Here is a 20,083-nt window from a genome sequence, read left to right as displayed (position 1 = left end):
AATAAAAATAAATTTAAAAAAATTTAAAAAAAGAAAAAAACTGCAGTAATTTGGTGGAACTATGGTTGATTTTCCTCCTCTTTCTATTTTCCTGTATTTTTAGGTTTCTAAGCATATTTACATGCAAAATCAAATTGCTCCAGGCAATAAAAATAATTTATGGTTTAAATATTTTTCCTTTGTGTTTTGTTTTGTTTTGTTTTGGCCACGCCACCCAGCATGCGGGATCTTAGTTCCCCAACGAGGGATGGAACCCGTGCCCCCTGCAGTGGAAGCACTGAGTCCTAACCACTGGACTGCCAGGGAAGTCCCTAAATATTTTTGTTGTTGTTGATATGCATACCCTTTAGTTCCCAGGACCTCAAAGACCAATATATTGAACATCCACTTTTGACTGCAAATCCATTCAACAATATATATTGAACACCTACTATCTATCAGATTCTAGGTAAACAAAACAGACAAAATGCCGTTGGTCCTGGAGCTAACGTTCTTATGGGGCAGACGGTCAACAAGTAGACAAACATATAAGATTCTTTCAGATAGGACTCACTGCTACAAAGAAAACAAACAGAGTAATACGATCAAAAGTGTTGAGGACACCAACAGAGAGGGTGGTGAGGAAAGGCCTCTGAGGAGGTGACACTTGTTCTGAGAAATGAATCATGAGAAGGAACCAGTTATGGAAATTTTGAGAGGATGAGAATTCCAGGAGAGAAGCTCAGTACATGGGAGAAACAGAGAGATGGTCCGAGTGGCTAAGGAGAAGTGTGGGGCAGGGGCACTGGTCCCAGAAGAGTTGGAGAGGTGGGCATATGTGTGCTTCAGTGAGAGACCACTACACACCTAACCAGTACTGCTAAAATGAAAAAGACCAACAATACCAAGAGCTGGCAAGGCTGTGGAACAACTGGAACGCTCATCCTTTCCTGGTGGGAACATACAGCCACTTTGGAATACTGTTTGGCAGCTTCTTTTGAAGTTAAACATACACTTGCCATATAACTCAGCAGTTCTGCTCCCAAGAGAAACCAAAATGTGTGTTCACAGAAGGAGTTGTACAAGAGTGTTCATAGCAACTTTTTCATACTAGCCTCCAACTATGATCAATGATAATCTCCATCCACAGGAGAAGGGATAACAAATAGTGGTACAGCCATGTGATGGAATATAATACAGCAATCAAAGGGAAAAAACTACTGATACATGCAAAAACAGGGACAAATCTCAAAATCATTATGTTGAGCAAAAGAAGCCAGATGCAAAAGAGTGTGATTCCATGTATTTGAAATTCTAGGAAATACCAATCTAATGCAAAGTAACAGAAAGCAGATTAGGGGCTGCTCAGGCCAGGTGGAGACATTGCAAAGAGGAACAAGGAAACTTTTAGAGTGAAGGAAATGACCTGTGTTGTGATAGAGGTTACCCAGGCAAACACATCTGTCAAAACTCATGAAACTGTACACTTAAATGGGTGTGTTGTATTGTTATGTAAATTATGCCTCAGTAAAGTTGATGGAAAACGCACACAATGTGTGTGCTTGTTTACTAGTCTGGTACATTATCTGTCTGCTTCTCTGTATATTTTCTAGGAAGTAGCTTGCAAAGAATCATTTCTAACCTGCTCACTTGTTTTTCTCCCTCTACTCCTAACGCCAAAGTGAATTAAGCCTGTCACCCAGAATTTCTAACTTTTGAGGCTGACTCCCTCACCCAGCCCTCCGCACAGAAATGTTTACCTGCATTTTACAGAGAACAGAGGTCCCGCGTGGTTAAGTCAGCAGGAGTGCTTTCCCCGGAGGCCTCCTTGGTGGATTTGGGGGAGCCCCTTAAAGCCCCCAAAGAGTCTCTTTCCTCTGCTGACCGGTACCTGAAATTCATGAGTCCAGTGGTCATCCTTTTAGCTTTGGGCTTCAGTAACCTGGGAAGGCAGGTGGCACCAATCTTGCTGACTCAGTGAACGAAGAGAAACCCTTGCAGCTGAGGGTTCCATTCAACAATCAGGCCCTGCAGGGACTGGGGACCCAGAGAGGAGTGACACCCAGGCCCTGCAGCTGGAGCACTCACAGTCTCTTTGAAGTGATCTCCCTTCAGTAGACCTAAGACTCAGCCAAGAACTTGTTCAAAACACAGACTCCCAGGCTCCCAGGGGATTCTTATTTGGGTGGGGTGTGGTTAACACACTCCCAGGTGGTCCCTTGCAGACCATCTTTGAGACACAGTTGTTGGGATAGAAGGAATACTGAAACCATTTAGAATAAGTATTGGTTGAAATTGTTCCAGAGTTGATGAATGAACCCCAAGCAGGATAAACACAAGGGAAATCTCACCAAGGCACATCATTATCAAACTGCTAAAAAAACAAAAAACAAAAAAAGAACAGCTACAGAGAGAAACTCTGACTTAGGGGATTTAAGAGAAAGCTTTTGCAGGATGGAGGGTGTTAGGAGAAAGCCCCAGAAGTGGGTAAGAAGGGCAGGATGGCAGGAAGGTGAACCTGATGGTTCAAAGAGAATCGTCAAGGCCCTCAGGGTTTGCTCAGGAGCAGCCCACTGACCTGGCCCCGGGAAAGGGTCCAGGCTCTGTTTTGTAAGCTCATCCCCTTGCCACCTGCCCTGACGCCGTGAGGAACCAGATTTATAGCCCATCCCAGCCAGGTTCTCAGGATCTTTGGGCTGTCATTGCATAACTGGATGCTGCTCTTACCCTGCTGTGCAAAGGACCAACAGGTATTTCCCAAGCCTGGCTCCCTGCAGGGCTGTGAGGTAGCCAAAACCCACCACCCCCACCCCAGGAGACACTGAGGCACCAGTGCCTACTCTCTGGGGACTTAGTTCTGGTGTCTGGAACCTGGCTGACTCTCGAACTGAAATTGGCCACGTGCCCTGTGCACTCCCAGAAAGTATTTACTCAGGTTTCTTCCCAGCTTTGCTCTCCCGCCCAGGCTCTATGGGCACAAAACAAAAATAATCTCATCCCAAGAAGCCAGTGTATCAGCACAGTAGGCATAAGTGGGCAGGGTCAAAAAGAGAGGGGACTGACTCGGGGCATTTCGTGGGTGAGGAGGTCAACAGGAACCATACCTGTGGGGAGAACCCTGGGACTGGAAAGAGGTGGTAGCAAAGGCCCAATCCTGTGGCCTAGAAGAGGGATAACCCAATGAGATCTTGCATCATTACGAAGACCTCTGGCTACAGTGACCATATTAGCTAATGTCTACTGGACACTTGTTAGAAGCTGGATGCTTCCAGTGATCTAGATGATTGAAGTGCTTTAACTAATTTAATCTTCAACAACAACCTAAGGAAACTGTAGCACAGAGAAGTCGAATGACCTTCCAAGCTAGCAAGTGGCAGAGTCATGGCTTACCCTCTAAGCCACACCACCTTTCAGAAGTTGAGTGTAGGGGGACTGAAGCTGTTGGCTGGTTGGGTGGTGAACCAAGTATGTTAGATTGGAGAATCAGCAATCTCTCCTGCCCTGGGGATGCTCATTTGAGATTTTTCCCTAGGCTTAAATGCTCAATTTGCACATAGGATGGCAGAAAATTTAATTAAAAAACAAAAAAAAATTTTTTTAGCTGTGTGACACGCCTTGCAACATGCCTTGTGGCATCTTAGTTCCCTGAACAGGGATTGAACCTGGGACCCGGCAGTGAAAGCACTGAGTCCTAACCACTGGACCACCCGGGAATTCCCGCAGAAAATTTTAAAATCAGCCATCTGTTCAAAACTGTACAGACACCCAGGGTGGAAGTAAAGGTGATTTCACACCTGCCACGCCACCATGCGCTGTTACCTGCCTGGTCTCACCTTCCATCACATCCTGTCTCCCTCTCCTGTCTTCCTGCCCTGCTCTTCCTACCACCAACCTGGAGTCCAAACATTCTCTGGACTTCCCTGCCCTTCTCCCTTCTCTCCAATTATCAAAATCCTTCATGACTCAGCCCAAATCTCACCTCTTCTAGAAAGCCTTCTCTGACATCCGTGGTTGGGATGACTCTGTCCCAGGACTGTGTGATGAGATGGGATGCTCTTTCAGCATCAGTCACAATTCACTTTGCATTGGGTCACTTCTCAGTGGGTCTGTCTCCCTGGGGGCAGCAGGCCACGGTAATCAGGTCATTAGAGGGTCCTGAGGACATTTCTCTTCATCAACTTGAAACAAACTTAGGCTTGGAGAGCCATGTAAATTTTATATAAAAAGCAAGAAGATGAAAAAATGATATATGGGATTTTACTCTCAAAATCCCTTTTCTTTAAAATTTTCTATGTTCGTAAAAATAAAATAGCTTTAGCATGGCAGAATCTTATAAATGAGGAGGGGCCCTACTTCTTCATTCCATTCAATTTTAATGAGTCACTCATTCTTTATTCACCAGACATTAACTGACTCTGATTGCTCAAAAGCTATATAAATTAGCAAACACAGTAGTGAGTGAGGCAGTATAGTGCAGGGATTAACTACATAGACTCTAGCTAACTGGCTGTGTGTAAATCCCACTCCACCACTTATTAGGCATATCACCTTAGGTAAATAAGTCACCTACATTCTCTGTGTATCAATTTTCCCATCTATAAAATGGAGATGATAACGATAGCACCTATCAAGGTTGTTATGAGGATTAAATGAGCTAATATATATATAAAATACATATAAAGTGACGAGTCAGAAGAGTGCCTGGTAGGGACTTCCCTGGTGGCGCAGTGGTTAAGAATCCACCTGCCAATGCAGGGGACACGGGTTCGAGCCCTGGTCCGGGTAGATCCCACATGCCTCGGAGCAACCTCGACTACTGAAGCCCACGCGCGTAGAGCCTGTGCTCCGCAACGAGAGAAGCCACCGCAATGAGAAGCCGGCACACCGCAATGAAGAGTAGCCCCCGCTCGCCACAACTAGAGAAGGCCCGCGCGCAGCAACGAAGACCCAACACAGCCAAAAATAATTAATTTTAAAAAAAAAAGAAGAGTGCCTGGTATGTGGCTTTTAAGTCACTTTTGTCAACACTCGTATAAAATTGGTTTAGATAGAGACCAAGAAGGACCCCCTCAGTCTGGAAAGATGAGGAGGTCCTTGCTAGGTCGAGGAGGGACGGGCATTCCAGGCACCAGGACAGCACATGCGAAGGCTCAGAAGTGTCCACCAGCAAAGCCAGTTGGGGAACTGGGAATTGGGGGCAGGCTGAGAGGTGCAGGGGTACTGTGAGCTGTGTACAGATGGATGGCTGTGCCATGTCAGGCACTTGGGACTTTATTCTAATGGTAATAGGGAGACAGTGAAGGGCTCTAAGTGACAGAGCAGCTGTGTGTTTAAGGCAGATGGTTCTGGCAACAGTGTGGAGGATGGAATAAGCCTGAAGGTGGGACTCCCCCCACCCATTAGAAGTCCAGGAGGGAGGTGGTGAGAGGTGCCCAGGCAGTGAGCCCTGAAAGGAGAGAGTGGATGGAAGAGATGGGACAAGAAATCCCACAGGATGGGGGGCAGATTGGATACGGTAGGAGAGGGAAGTTCTGGAGCAGCCCCAAGGTGTTGCCCTGGGCCACCATGTGGCCTTAGTAAATCAAAATAGGAAATATAGCAGGAGGATCGGGCAGATGGTGTGTTTGTGATGCTCTGGGGAGGGGTGGGCAGAGGTGATGGCTTCAGTGTGGAGCACATTGTATTTAAGTTCCCCTCCCAGGGGTTGTTCTGCCTGTGTGGTGTTTCCTGGGCCCCCACCCAACACACATACACACACACACACACACACACACCCTCTCTCTCTCTAAGAAGACAGTTACTGTGTCTTACTCATTTCTGTATCCACCCCCTCATCCTCCCCACCCACCCCAACACCACGCCAGGCACACACTGTGTGCTCGGTGACTGCAGCTAAATTGGGCTTAATGGAATCCAAGCTTGCTCCCTACCCAACCCTCTAGACTGGGTAACGATGTTACAAACACAACCATTCCACTTCCCATTCTCTGGATTACTGCTGTGCTGCCCTGGAGGAGTCCAAGAGAAGCCCCCCTTCCACTTGAGGGGGCAGCCTGCCTGGGACACTGCTGTCAGCCCCAGGGCTGCCACATCAACCTTGGGACTGGACCCTCTTCAAAGCCTTCCCCCCACCCCCCCACAGGAAGAGAACAAGGACCTGAGGCCCATGAATGGATGGAATGGAGTGAAGAGAGTGACAGTGAAAGCAAAGAGATCAGCCTCACAAAACGACACTGATGGCTCCTTGGCGACATTGCTCCCAGGAGTGACAGCATCCTCCCCCCACCCCTGTCCTGGTCCCCCACGCAAGGTGAGGCCCTGGAGTGAGCCCACAGCTCTTGGGGCTTTCCCTGCTTCCCATAGGGCCATCAGTGAGGAAAATGAAGACAAAAGACCCTAGTTTGATACAAATCCAGAGACAGCCAGACCCCAACCATGGGGCACTCTCCTCATTCCAAGTGTGAGCTGGGCCCCCTCATCTGAGAGCTGAGGGTGGAGAGGAGAGTATGTGTATACGTGTGCCCTTGTGTGCAAACATGTATGCCTGTGTGCCCACGTGTGCATGCGCGTGACAGTGTGTGCCCCCAAGGTGCACGTGGGCATGACTCTTGCCCATGATGCACCCATGCGTATGCACTTGTGTCCATGTGTATGCTGCCCATGTGTGTGTCTGTGTGTGCCCGTGTGTATATGTGCGATGATTGCGTATGTGTGTGTAATGCCTGTCTGGGGGAGGGGCAGGGGAGCAGTGGGGTATTTGTTTACAGAGTTGCTAGTCTGTTTGTGGGCAGGTAGGTAGGCGTGGGTGTGTTTATGGGAGCAGGAGCCGTATGTTTGTTGTAAGGGAAGATTTCTGCCCAGGTGTTTGTGCATAAGGAGGGACAGGTGGGGCGGGACAGCCATCCTTCTGCCTGAGACTCTGCCTGTCCTTCTACCCTTCCAGGGCTCACCTCCCAGGGCAGCCACCTTTGCCAAAACGGCCCCAGTTTGATGCCCCAGTTTCAGCTGGCCTGCCCAGCAGAAAGGCGCAATCTCTTGCAGGCCCTGAGGAAGGATGAGCTCATTCTCTGCAAGTTGAAAGGGGCACACAGAAGTGTGGGATGGGAGCAAAAATTCATTTCAGCTCCTCCAGTGTGGCTGACAAAACAAATACCTTTCCCACGGGAGGACCTGCCCCGGGATGGGAGGGGTACAAAGTGAGGGAGGCTCTGTCAGTTCTGGTGGTGGAGACCTAGGGGACACCCCTCAACAGATCCCCCAGACTGTGGGAGCCTCGGGGGGGTAGCACTGGAATTAGATAGCAGATGATTGGGAGGCTGTCAGAGGAAGGAAATGGGAGGGCAAGGGGGCTTTCAGTAAGAGAAAAACCTGAGCAAAGGCCCTGAGGCAGGAAAATGCCCAGTACGCTTGAAAGAGTTAGAGCGAAGGGAACCTTAAAACTCCTCTGGAGGCGGCCTCCTTCACGTACATGGGAGAAAACCTGGGAGAAAACTGAGGCCCAGAGAGAGGATGTTTTTCTGAGACCTAGCAGCAAAAGCGAGGGCTCCTGCTCTCCAAGTCAGTGCTCTTTCTGCTGCTGGGGTATCAGACTGTTTGGTTTTGCCTCCTTTGCTTTCTTATCCCCAGCTAGGCAGGCTGCATCAAGGTCCCCATTCTCGGCCTCCCTCTGCCAGCAGCCAGCTGTGTGATACTGACCAAGTCACTTTACCTCTCTGAGCCCCTCATCTCCATTATGAAAGGAGTATAAGGCCTTGCCCCACCTGGGAATGCTACCTTTGACTCCCTAGGGAGCTAAAATTTCTCTTAGTCGTCCTATCCCCAGCACTAGCAGAAGCTACAGCACAATGTAGGTGCTCAAGTAAGTGTTTTTATTTTTATTTATTAAAATACATTTTAGGGTTTCCCTGGTGGCGCAGTGGTTGAGAATCTGCCTGCCAATGCAGGGGACACGGGTTCGAGTCCTGGTCTGGGAAGATCCCACATGCCACGGAGCAACTAGGCCCGTGAGCCACAACTACTGAGCCTGCGCATCTGGAGCCTATGCTCCACGACAAGAGAGGCCGCGATAGTGAGTGGCCCGCGCACCGCGCTGAAGAGTGGCCCCCGCTCGCCGCAACTAGAGAAAGCCCTCGCACAGAAACGAAGACCCAACACAGCCAAAAATAAATAAATAAAATTTAAAAAAAAATACATTAAAAAAAAATCTTTTGGCCATGCCACATGGGACCTTAGTTCCCCGACCAGGTATAGAACCCATGCACCACTGCAATGGCAGCACAGAGTCTTAACCACTGGACCACCAGGGAAGTCCCTTAAGTAAGTGTTTTTAAATGAGGGAAAGAAGGAATGATGAGCTCCTCGACTCTTCCTCTACCACCCTCCTTTGAGAGCCTCAGCCTCTCCCCTCCCAAGGCGGGACACAGGGTGAAGGATGCCCAGAATCATAAAGGCCTTGAAAGGGAAGGCAGGAAAGATGAATAACCTAACTGCACAGAGGCCCTGACTTCTCCCTGTCTCTGGGCAGATGCCCTTGAGAGCGCCCTTCCTGGCAGCCTTGGTCTTGCTGAAAACTGGTTTGGTGAGGGGGCTGGAGGAAGGGCCTAGATCTCTAGCAGAACATGGGGGCAGCTGGACCCAGGAGGAGCCCTGGCAGGCCTCTCCTCACTCACTGCCACTCCGCTCAGAGAAGTATCCCAAGTGTCCTGTCCCAGTCCTGAGGGGTTGGCTCTAGAACCTTCCGTTTCCCATGCCAATGATTCTTTAGTTTTTTCAAACTCCAGTTACCCTCCTTTTTTTGAGGCCCCCTTCTCACATTAAATTTTTTATTGCCTATTTCATTCTTCATGATAGCAGCTGTATTTCTTTTAACCTTGTAACACACACACACAGGAAACTAATCTATGGTGAGAGAAATCAGATATTGGTCACCTCTGGGGTGGGGACTGTCTGGGAGGGGGCACGAGGGAACTTAGGCATGTTGAAAATGTTCCAAGTCTCTATCTAGGTGATAGTTACATGTGTATACATATTTGTCAAAATTCATTGAGCTGTGCCGTTAAGATTTATGCATTTTACTGTATGTAGAGTATACCTCAATAAAGTACTGCTAGCATAAAAGACACACGTACAGAGAAATACATAGAACAGACATGATCAGTTTAATGAATTATAAAGCAACTACCTGCATAAACACCACCCAGAACGCATGGTGCCCCCATGCAGTCCACAGTGCTGGCTCCCCTTGGACCCCAACACCCACACACCGGACATCACAGGCCCCAGGCACCTCCTGCTCCCCAGATTTACGAGGACTCGGAGACCAGGGATGAGGGCAGCACACTGGCTTTGGAACCTCACATTTCCCATCAGTGCAACCCCAGGCTTGACTGCAACTCCTGTTCTGGTGAGTTGAAGGAACAGAAAACACACGCGTTTCCCCTTTCTGGGACGGGGGTTTCCGTACCAGACTCCCCCGGCCGATTCTTGGCTGGGGGGTGAGGGGTGTCCCCAGCGAAAGTCCAGGAGAAATGTGCCTTCCCTGCATCCCTGCTAAAAATAACCTCAAGCAGCACTGCTGCCACCGAGCAGCAGGAAGGACGGAATCGTGTTTTGCTTTAAACCTCGAAGCAGCTCAGCAGTTGGGGGCGAGGGAGGGGTGGGAGAGAGAGGCTAGGGATCTGAGAGCCCTGGCAGCACTCTCCCCACCCCCACCCTCAGCTGCAGCTGGTCCTCTCAGGGGTGCCTGGGAGGAGTGTTGGTCGGGGGGAGGGATGACAGGGCTTCCCAGCAGAGCAGAAAGCCCGGGAACGTTGGGGATGGGTGGGGAGGGGTCTCTGTCCTGCTAACTGGAGCGTGCAGGCTGGAGGGGCAGGAGTCACGTACTCCACGGGGTCCCCACCTCCTCTGAGAAGGACTCTGTCCCAGCAGCCCACGCCAGATTCCCTCTGCCGCCCCTGCCCTCCTGCAGCGTGGCCGCCTGCCCCCGGGGGCTCGTGGCACACACAGGGCTGAGGATTGTCATTTCACGTTCCCGGCTCTGCCTGGCTTCCGCTCTGCCCAAAGAGATCGGGAGGTCCTCAAGGGCGGGTGCGGTCCAGCGGGAGGAATTTCCCTGGAAACGGGAAGTACAAGATGTGTCAGTGTGGGATCCCAGCGCGAGGAGCTGAGGAGTGGCTGAGTAAAGGGAAGAGGCCCTCCTGGCCGCCGGCTCCTGCTCTCTCCTCCCACAGCTCCCCTGCCCGGCTCAAGCATCAGAGGCATCACGTGGTGGCAGGACCGGTCTGCAGTCGACCCCAGTTTTAAGAACTACCATGGGTTGAATGTGTGCCACGTTCCAGGCACTGTACTGACCTTACATGGATTACCTCATTTAATCCTCTCTGCAAACCTATGACATTGGAATTCTTACTCTCCCTATTTACAGATGATGAAACTGAGGCTTAGGGTGATGAAATACTCATCCTAGGCTGCCGCTGGTAGAACATGACAGAGACAGGGCTTGAAGTCATGATTTGGGACACAGAGAACCTCCAGGATGAATCTCCAGAGAACAGTGAGACAGAATTTTGGAAACTGGACCTTCCTAAATAATTTAGGACACTGGTTGCTGAACATGATACTCTGGTAGAAAAAAGAGCAGTGGATTTAGGCCAAAATTTGTACTACCAGTTAGGATATTGGCCAAGGAACTTAACCATTCTGAGCCTCAGTTTCCATCTCTACAAAAGGGATACAATAATACTTACATAGAATCGCTGGGGAGTAATGAATTTGAGCCCAACATTTTTTCTAAACCTGAAAAACACCAAGCTCCATCCTGCCTCAGGGCCTTTGCATGTGATTTTTCCTTGGCCTAGAATCCTAAGTCCCCAGATGTTCACGTACTGGTTTGTTCTTGTCATCTAGGTCTCAGCTCATACATAACTGTCCTTAGAGCAGCCCACCCCATTACTTGCGATTGCATCACTGTGTTTTATTTTCCTTTGTACTTAGCACAATCTGAAATTATCTTTTTGATTTATTTATTTTGTTTTGTTTGTTTGTTTATGGCCTATCCTCCCTCCCCAACTGCCAAGGAGGTAAAGTTTCTTGAGAGCTGGGACCTCCATGGGGTTCAATGACCCATTCCCAGTGCTCAGAGCAGCACCTGGCAAACATCAGAGCTTGCTAAACATTTATGAATAAATGAATGATTATGCTTTGGAAACAGCATTACATTGAAGTGTCTGACTCTCCCTCAGGCCTTGCTGAGCCAAAGGGCAGTAAATGTGGGTTAATGGGGACTCGAGAGAGTGTTTCAGTCCTGGCCCAGGCCCAGCCCTGGGGCTCCTAGGCTGTAGGGAGCCATAAGGCTGCTTGGGTTTCCGGCTGCTCCAGGACAAAGGTCAACTCTTTTGCTGGAACAGGAGGTTCTGTACCATCTGGGGCTGCCTGCCTCTGGCCACATCTGCCCGGGTTCCCCAACCTGCACTCCAGGTCCAGGCCAGACCAAACAACTCAAAGTGTCCGCCAGAGAACCCAGGGCTGCTTCATGCCTGTGTGCCTTTATACACACTGTTCCTTTTACCTGGCACGCCCTGCACCCTTGCTCTGCTTGGCTAGCTCCTCTCAGACTTGAAGACTGGCCTCCTCAGAGGAGCCCTCCCGGAGCCCTCTGGCCACACCAAGTCCCTGACTTCCCAGGGCATTATAGTGATCTGTTTTTGTGAGTCTTCCCAAGTAGCCGGGAGGTCTCTCTTTTTTCTTTAATTAAAAAAAATTTTTTTTTAATTTTTTGGCCACACTGCGTGGCTTGCGGGATGTTAGTTCCCCGAGCAGGGGTCGAACCCAGGCCCTCGGCAGTGTAAGCCTGGAGTCCTAACCACTGCACCACCAGGGAATTCCCAGCCCAGAAACCTCTTGAGGACAATGACTAGCTTTTGTGCCCCCAAGTTGAAGCACAATGCCTGGTGCACACAGTAGGTACTTAATAGATGCTCCAGCACAGCTTTTGGACTTTGGATTCCCCAGGCATTAACACAGTTCCTGAGGCACACAGTAGGCACTCATTAAGAGCACACTGAACGCATGAACCAGAGCAATCTGACCCGTCTTCTAAAGTTGGAGGTGAGGTAAGGAGTGGGGGTGGGGGTAGGAGTGGAAGATGCTTCCTTGCAAACAAGATGGTGTCAGAGGGCAGAAGGCAGAGGGGACCTTAGGAAACTTCCCAGGAGAAGGGACATACAAAAAGCAAAGGTGAAAAGCAAGCACAGATGGATGGAGGCGTATAAACAGGGCTCTCAGTGAGCAAGGAGAGAAAAAGAGAGAAGGAAGGATAAAAGAGGAAGAAAGAACTGGGCTCAGAGGGGACAAAATGTGCCTGTGAGAGCCACAAAGGAAAGGAAGCCAGAGACTTGGCCAGGCCAACTAACTACAGGATGTCTGGTGCCCTTGCTTCAGCCCTGGGAGTAGATAAGGGTGGCATGGGCAGTGTGGTGCTGTGGTCCCTTCCTAGGGTGATAGGGCTGGATGAACGGTCACATGTCACCATGTTTGGGGACATCTTGGGAAACTCTTCCTCTCTTAGCTCAGGAGAGGCCCTATGTTATGAAACAAAGTACCCCAGACATCACAGTCACAAATTTAGTTTCTTGCCCTTGGGTGAGCAACTTAGCTGCTCCTGCCTCAGTCTGCCCATCAGGAAAGTGGGTACTATTCTCCTTACTTTAGAGGAACATTAAGATTGTATTGAGTTAGGACATATAAGTGAAATGTATACGCCCTGATATGGCCAGGGATTGACATAATGGTGGTGATTTCTGCCAAAACCCTGCTGTGAATGGGTCCTAAGACAGGCCATGCCACCGTGTCACTGGGTGCCACAGACAGTCCTGAGTTTAGAGACCTGGAACCCAGGTTCAGCCCCTGGTTTTTAGTTCCCAGTGCTGGAGCAGTACAGTGAGGCAAAGTTTACTCCCAGGTGAGGGGCATGCCAGCCGGCCGAGAGACGACTGAGGCCGCACACAGCCAGCAGGCCTGACCACCCACCTCCCTCACTGAGTGTCCTCTGGGGCCTCTGCATTTCAGCCTGTCAAATGGGCTGAAAATGGTTTTCTGGCTGTCATATTATACCTCAAGGCATGCATGGGCTCTAAGGAGGCAGAGTTCCTGGAATCATTTGAAGAGAGGAGAGAATAAGACTCTGAGGCTTGAGAAATGGAAGGTTTGTGATTTAGGTACATGATCTAAGCCATCTAGCAGGACACTTCGAAGTGCTGGCTTTGCTGTCAGACAGACGTAAATGTGAACCCCAGTTCTGTCACTTCTCTGAGCCTCAGTTACCTTAACTGTCAAAGGGGGCTCACAGTAGCATCCACCTCCTAGAGTCACTGTGAAGAGTAAATGAGCTTGTGTATATCAAGCCCTGAGCCCAATGCTTGGTCCCTAGGAGGCAATCGATATGAGCTATTATCGTGAATAATAATATCACGTGCTCCTGGGGGAGGAAAGCCAGATCATAAACGTATCGATCTCTGGATATCAAAGCCACTTTGAGGAGATTAGAGTGGTCACCACTCAAAAATCATTATGTCACCAAGTGTCAAATTCCGTTTTGCAGCTTCTGTTAGGAACGTGTGACTCCTGGGTTGGGGGGTGGTAGGATACCCCTCCCCCACCTCCCACCTCCGCTGTGTTCTCTGTGACCAATGGGGGAGGATCAAGGGTTAACAGGTCTGCCAAGCTTTTGGGGTGGGTGTGGGGGGCAACTTCAATAGAGCCTTCAGCTCACTTCTCTAGCTGGGCTCAGGCACAGCTGCTGAAGTGTTCGGGAAAACAGGGTGGCAAGGAGCCTCAGAGGCCCAGAGAACCTTCGGACCCAACTTGGAGTGTCCATGGCCTTGGAGGCTGTTTCGGGCTGGCTGATGGGAGAGAGAGAAGGGGACTGGAGGCTTCAACCTTCCCGAGTCCAACTTCTCTCCTCCAGGGCTCACTCTGCACCCCACCCTCACCTCCCAGAAGAGTTTAGATCCCAAGGTCTGACCCATGGTGGGTGCGGGAGCCCAGGTGGGAGGTAGGCAGATGAGAGCAGGGGTGACAGGCAGCAGGATGCCACGGCTGAAGAAGGAAGTATAAATATAAAGCAGCCAGTGTAGGACTGGAAAGAGGCCATATGAAACACACGGTACATTCCGGCCCCAGCGTAACAAACTGTACCAGCCTTTTTCAGAGCTGGGAGCACTGAGGGGAGGGAAGAGAGCAGAGGTTCCTTCGAGGTTGGCCCTGCCTCCTCCTCCCCCACTTCTCCCACAGCAGGGAAAGTCCCGATGTTCCTTTTGCAACCACAGGAAACCTACTATCCCTGCTCACACTCTGTACCCAGTGTTCCTCTCAGCAGCTCCAGACTGGGAGGGAGCAAGGGGGCGGGGAGGGGGGGAGGGGAGGTGTCAGGGGCAGGGGAGAGGCACAGCAGCCCAGGTCACATCAGGGAAGGTGGCAAGCATCACTTGGACACTGACTCACAGAATCACAGCCTGTAAGTGCTGCAACGGAGGTACAGATGACAGGGAGGTGTAGGGAAGGAAGTGCCTTGCCCAAGGTCACACAGCCAGTTGCTCACCAGGGTGGGACCAGAGTGCATCCAGAGCTGGGCAGTGCTGGGTAGCTCTCTTGGGTGTAGTATGTAGGAGTGGCAGGCCAGGGAACAGGCAGTGCCCATGGAGTGAGGGTGGGGTGCAGCCAGATCCAAGGCTGCCTCTACGCTCTGATTGGCTCTGGGCAGGTCTGGCTTGGGTACTGTCCCCTCCACTCTTCCCAAGCCTACCCCCCTCCCTTAAATATTAGAGATAATGTATGTGAAGTGCCTGACGTGGAGGCTGGTTTGTGGTGATGTCAACCAGACTGAGTCACCTCCACGCCTTTTCTCTCCTCCTCCACACACAGAGCTCAAGGCCTAGAACCTCCTGGGATCTTTCTCCCATATCACCACCTCCTTCCTACTGAGTCCCTATAGCTCTTAACACATTTGGTACTCACCACCTGCTGGCTTGGGTTATTATTTAACCTCACATGCCATGTGTTTGTCTCTTCAACTGGTCTGCAAACTGCCCAAGGGCAGGAAATCATTTCAATACACCCAGCATTTATTGAACATCAACTCCAGTGCCAAGCTTGGCCTGTGGGGGATGAGCTCAAGCCATGGGGGGAGGCCTCAAAGAAGCAGACTTTGTTTCTACCTCAAGGACTTTCTAATCTGGTTAAAAGAACAGGATTAGTAAACAGATCACTAGAATATGAGACAGGCCACATGCTGTGTCCTGAGAAAGGTACAGACTGAGTGTGCTGGGCTTTCAGAGGAGAGAGGAATCAGATTTGGCTGGCGCTGTTCCAAGCAGACTTTATGAGCTGGAGCTTGAGAGATGGGTAGACATGGAGGACAGGCCCTCCTGGCATGGGAAGTGGCACAGGAAACTGTGAAGTTTGGAAGGAGGGAGAAGAAACGACTTTAGGAATTGTGTCATAAACTTCTTAATGACATCCTTAGCAGGACCTAACAGAGCCTTCCATATGGTAGGGGCTCAGTATGTAAGTCCATTGTCCCCTCCTTGGTTCAGAGATGGTGGAACCTTCAGGACCAGCGCTCAGGGACGTCTTTCTGCAGAAGGATGGATGAGGAGAAGACGTGGCCCTGAATAAATCCGGGTTTGGGCTGGAGAAAGGGAGGGGTCAGGCTCGGGTTTGGGGTCGTCTTCCTCCACCCTGCCGCCCACTCCCACTCGCTAGTGTCCAGGCTCTTCCTACTCCTGGCATCCTGCCAGGGGGTTCCCAAGCTATCCAAAAGAGCTGGGCTTGGTTTGCCAGCCCCTGGGAATCCCTGGAGTCTCCAGGCTTGTGTGAAGAAAGGATCTATCAGGGAAGGGGTCGGAGGAACAGGGAGGCTCCTCGGGGAGATGGCTTGAGTTGGCCCCCTCTAGCGGGCTTCCGTTGTCACGTGACTGCATCCCAGGTCTCCCAAGTCTGGGGCTGACGCACTCCCTGCTATCCTCCTCCAGACTCCTGGACTGAGCGCTGGTGGGGCTTGGGCGGCAGCCTGGGCGACTCCTTCTCTTGCATGGAGCTACCAACACCTGCCCCCACCCCTTCCCGATTGTGCTGCCCCGGGCGCCCCACACGCCTGGGGATCCAAGTCGGGGCTCAGGTGGGAGATGGAGTGGTCTGGTTGCGCCAAGGCCGGTGACCGGTCAGGGCCGCGCGTCCCAGGGGTTGCGCACCAGCCCCCGGCCGTCCCGGGTGCCCGCGCCTGGCCTGGCCCCAGCGCGCGCTCGCAGGGCTGCGGCGGCGGCGGGGAAGCTGCGCGCCGAGCGCAAGCCGCGAGCACAAACAGGGCGAGGAGGCTGGTGTGAGCGCCTGGGCCCGGTGCCAGCGCGCCGGGGCTGGAACACAATGTCCCGAGCGGGCGGGCGGGCGAGCGAGCGGGGAGCGAGAACAGCCTGACTCAGCAGCTGGGTAAGTGGGTGTGCTCGCTCACCAGATCAACCGCTCTTGCAGCCTGCGGTCAGCGACGACCCGACTCTCGGAGGCTCCCTCGAGCGGGAGGGGCGAGCGCACGGCCCGCTTCCCGGCTCCCGCCCTGCCTGTCGCTCGGGACCTCCACGTGGCCGGTTTGCGCATCCCTCTGCCTTCTCGCCCCTCCATTAAAGCGTTTCGCGGCCCCCAGCCCGAGCAGAGCAGGCTCTGCCCACTTGGGAGGGGCACTCTCCTCACCGCACCCGGCAGGTGTGGCCCACCAGACAGCTGCTGGGTACGCGTTGTCGCATTCCCCCACCACTCTGGGAGGCTTCTCTAGGTCTTGGCGTGGGGGATGTAACCCTTAGTTGCAGATGGAAGTAGAAATTTGGTCTAGGGTGGTGGGGAGCAGAGGAAGAGGATGCTGGGAGAAATGGGATTATAGGGCAAGAAGATCTTCCCCATCTCTGTGCTCAGCTGACCCAGAGCTCAGAGTCTCTTCCTGTCCCCTCCCCTCAAAACCACTAGGCCCCTGAAGATTTCCTCAGCGGGAAGGAGAAGCAGGTGGGGAGGTGCTTTGAAGCCTGAGACCCTGCTTTTCTGCCTTACCCACCCTCCCACCCAAAGCCACAACAAAGACCCGCGAATCCTGCCACCCAGCCACAAAGCTTCTCCTTCCTCCTCTGCGCCTGCTGTCTCCTGCCGTCTGGTGGGGCCATTGTGAGGATGACAGCCCCAGGGCAGGGAGCTCAGAAGTCAGCCCAGAGCAGGACTCTTCCTGCGAGGGTGGGGACCTGTCCCATGCCCCAGTCTCCTGGGGTGTCTGCAAGGTGCCCCTGGGGACACCGTGTGCCTGGAGTGTGCCAGGGCAGGCAGGGAGGGGCTCCCTCCTCTGCCAAGTTCCAGGAAAGGCCTGGCAGGCAGCACAGTCCTGGGCTCCAGGGCCTTCCAAGGTGGAGCTAGGGGAGGGATCCCAGGCTGCTGAAGTGCCTCACCTGGGCCTCAACCCCCGCTTCCCAGGCATCACTGGCACCTTCTTTAGCCAAAATTGAGGAGATGGTTGCCAACCATCTTCCCACACATACAGGCATACTTCCTACACATGTGCTCACCCAGCCAACGCTCACCAAATCCCTCAGGCAGGAGGCACTTTCACTGTTGTCGACTCCAACCTTCTACCTGATGTATGAAATCTGTCCACAATATCCCAGGCCAATGTTCTGAAGCTGTTTGCATACCCATAGTGACGGGGACACTCTTTTACAAGGCGGCCACTACCTTTCAGGTCTTCCCTATCTCCAAGTCCAGTCACCTACAGGACACCTGCCCTCACATGGCCTAGGAGTGACTGATCTCACCCTCAGGTCCCTCACACCAGCTCCACCCCCTTTCCCACGGTGACCCTCCCACCTCCCAAACTCACCATGAAGGAGGATTAATTCTTATCTATTTTCCCTCCTTCACCGTCCTATATCTGATCTATTACCAAATTCTTCCCTTTCTTGCTTTTATTACAACATGTATTATTTGTTACTTTCTTCACTTACCCTTCCTTTCCAACCCCGTAGATTCCACCTTTGGCCCAAATTCCCACAGTCACTGCCACACTGTCCTTTCTGACCCAGGTTTTTCCTTCCTCCTACACACCCTGCTGGAATTATCTTTCTCAAACACTGTTTATTGTGTGTGTTATCAACTTCAGACTCCTCACCCAAGCACACTGGGTACACCAGCTGCTAACCTGTGTGTTCCATATGAAGGGGCCCACACTCATTCATGGTGTACCCAGACCCCAGAGTCCAGCACAGGGCCTGATGCATAGCAGGAGGGGAGCCAATATTCCTCAAGTGTCCAATCCATTTGGTTGTGCTTGCTCTCCGCCCAGTTCTCTTTCCTGGCTTGGTGTCCCCATTCTCATGAAGCCTATTGGCTTCCTGATGCTCACGCAGGCCCTTTTGTTTTGAACAGCCCCGGTTTTTGTTTTTGGCCACACCGCGCAGCATGCAGGATCTTAGTTCCCCCCCCCCCCCACCCAAACCTGGATCGGGATCGAACCCATGCCCCCTGCAGTGGAAGCACTGAGTCTTAACCACTGGACCGCCAGGGAAGTCCCAGCCCTGGTTTTTAAACTTCCCAGAATCTTCAGAGAGGTGTGGGGAAGAGAGAAGCTGACGTCCAAATTAACATCCAAATTAACATCGGTGTTTGTGCCCAATACTAACTGCAAAGACCTTGAGTGTCAAGTGGAAAGAGGGTAGCTGCCTGCTGGGAGCCAGCAAGAAACAGAACACCACCGAGGAGGGTGGAGGGCAGAGAACAGTGGGTGCAACCAGTGGCTTTGGGGTTTACAGAGGGATCTTGTCACTGGAGATTCCAGCCTGCCTAACTCTGGGGCGCTACTCTGATGCCCTTAGGTTGTTCTTTTTTGGTGCCACATCTCACACACACACACAAACACACACACACACACACACACACACACACACACACGCACGCCCAGTGATCCTGGCCCCATCACACCTCATAACCCAGCTCAAAGTCTCTGATAGTCTCCACCCCACTTGGATCGTGTTGTCATCAACTTCCCTCTGAGCCTCATGAGCTGCCTTCATTCTTTCCTATATTTTATTGCTTCATTATGTCCTGTAGTATTTTCAACCCCAAAGATTATAAGCTCCTTCATGGCAGGGACAGTGTTATTTATTTACTTACTTAATATCATCTGTTTTGAGAAGGAAGAATAAGATAGGGCACTTGGATTTTGGAAGCCACATAGACTTGGGTCTGGATCCTGGTTCCAGCACTTAGCTGTTTGGCCTTGGGCAAGTCTCAACTTTTCTGAGCCAGTTTCTCCATCTGTAAAAGGTGCTAGAGATACTTACCTGGCGGAATGAGAGGCAAAGATTACAGAGACTACAAAGTGCCCGTTGCAAAGTGAGCAGACAATAGCTTGTCTTCCTTCCCTGTGCCGTGGGAGCTTTCCTTGAATTGGGGGACAGGATTCCTTAACTACCGCCCCCCACCACTAAGACATTTCTAAGCGAGTAAAAGGACACTATTAACACTTACACCAGTTCCACGGACGTAACCCGGAATGCATGGCCACCCTACACTAACTCACAATAACCGGTGAGTGCAGGGTTCGGATCCAGCGCCGCCAGAACCCCGTGCCTAAGCATGGCGCCAAGCATAGTTCAAGCTCAATGAACGTCTGTAGAATGAACGAGTGAACGGAACCTGTCCTGCCCTTAGCTTCTTGGAGCATCAGCGAGTGAAGAAGCAAAGATTGACAGGGCCGCCCACGCCGCCTCCCCACCCGCACCCGTGACACAAAGTCTCTAGCAGTCTCCTTTCGCTAAGGTCTCGCCTCTCCAGCCCGCGTCCCCGCCCCTGGTTGCCTTGGAAACAGTGACGTGTACGTGAGGGGCGTGACCTCTCGCCATCCTCTCCCGGAGACCCGGGCCCCTTCTTATCCCAACCCGGGGAGAGTATGAGGTTGGGGTCCTCGACCCTGCTGATCCACGCCGGGCCTGGAGCTAACCCTGCCCACCTGGTCCCCCCCTCGGGCGCGGGACTCGCCGGATTGCGGGCACCCCATCCCCAGCCCACCCAGCACCGGTGA

The 20,083-nt window shown here is 51.8% G+C and overlaps 1 long non-coding RNA gene across 4 annotated transcripts; it reads right to left on the bottom strand.

The window, feature by feature from the left end:
- Positions 1-4,346: 4,346 nt before the first annotated feature.
- LOC309637693 lies at positions 4,347-20,079 on the bottom strand. Of its 4 annotated transcripts, none has more exons than XR_014250755.1 (3): positions 19,531-20,079; positions 19,174-19,317; positions 4,347-10,090 (listed from the first exon to the last, which is right to left on the bottom strand). It is a non-coding gene; the product is annotated as an uncharacterized lncRNA (long non-coding RNA). The 4 variants fall into 4 exon arrangements; XR_014250756.1 differs by lacking the exon at positions 4,347-10,090 and adding an exon at positions 15,078-15,426 and having other exon boundaries at positions 17,102-19,317; XR_014250757.1 differs by lacking the exon at positions 4,347-10,090 and adding an exon at positions 15,078-15,426.
- Positions 20,080-20,083: the final 4 nt, after the last annotated feature.

This window comes from Balaenoptera physalus (assembly GCF_965194825.1).
Source record: "Balaenoptera physalus genome assembly, chromosome: 11".
NCBI lineage: Eukaryota > Metazoa > Chordata > Mammalia > Artiodactyla > Balaenopteridae > Balaenoptera > Balaenoptera physalus.
The sequence above is the reverse complement of the archived record's forward strand: the minus strand, read 5'-3'. Positions and strand labels throughout refer to the sequence as shown.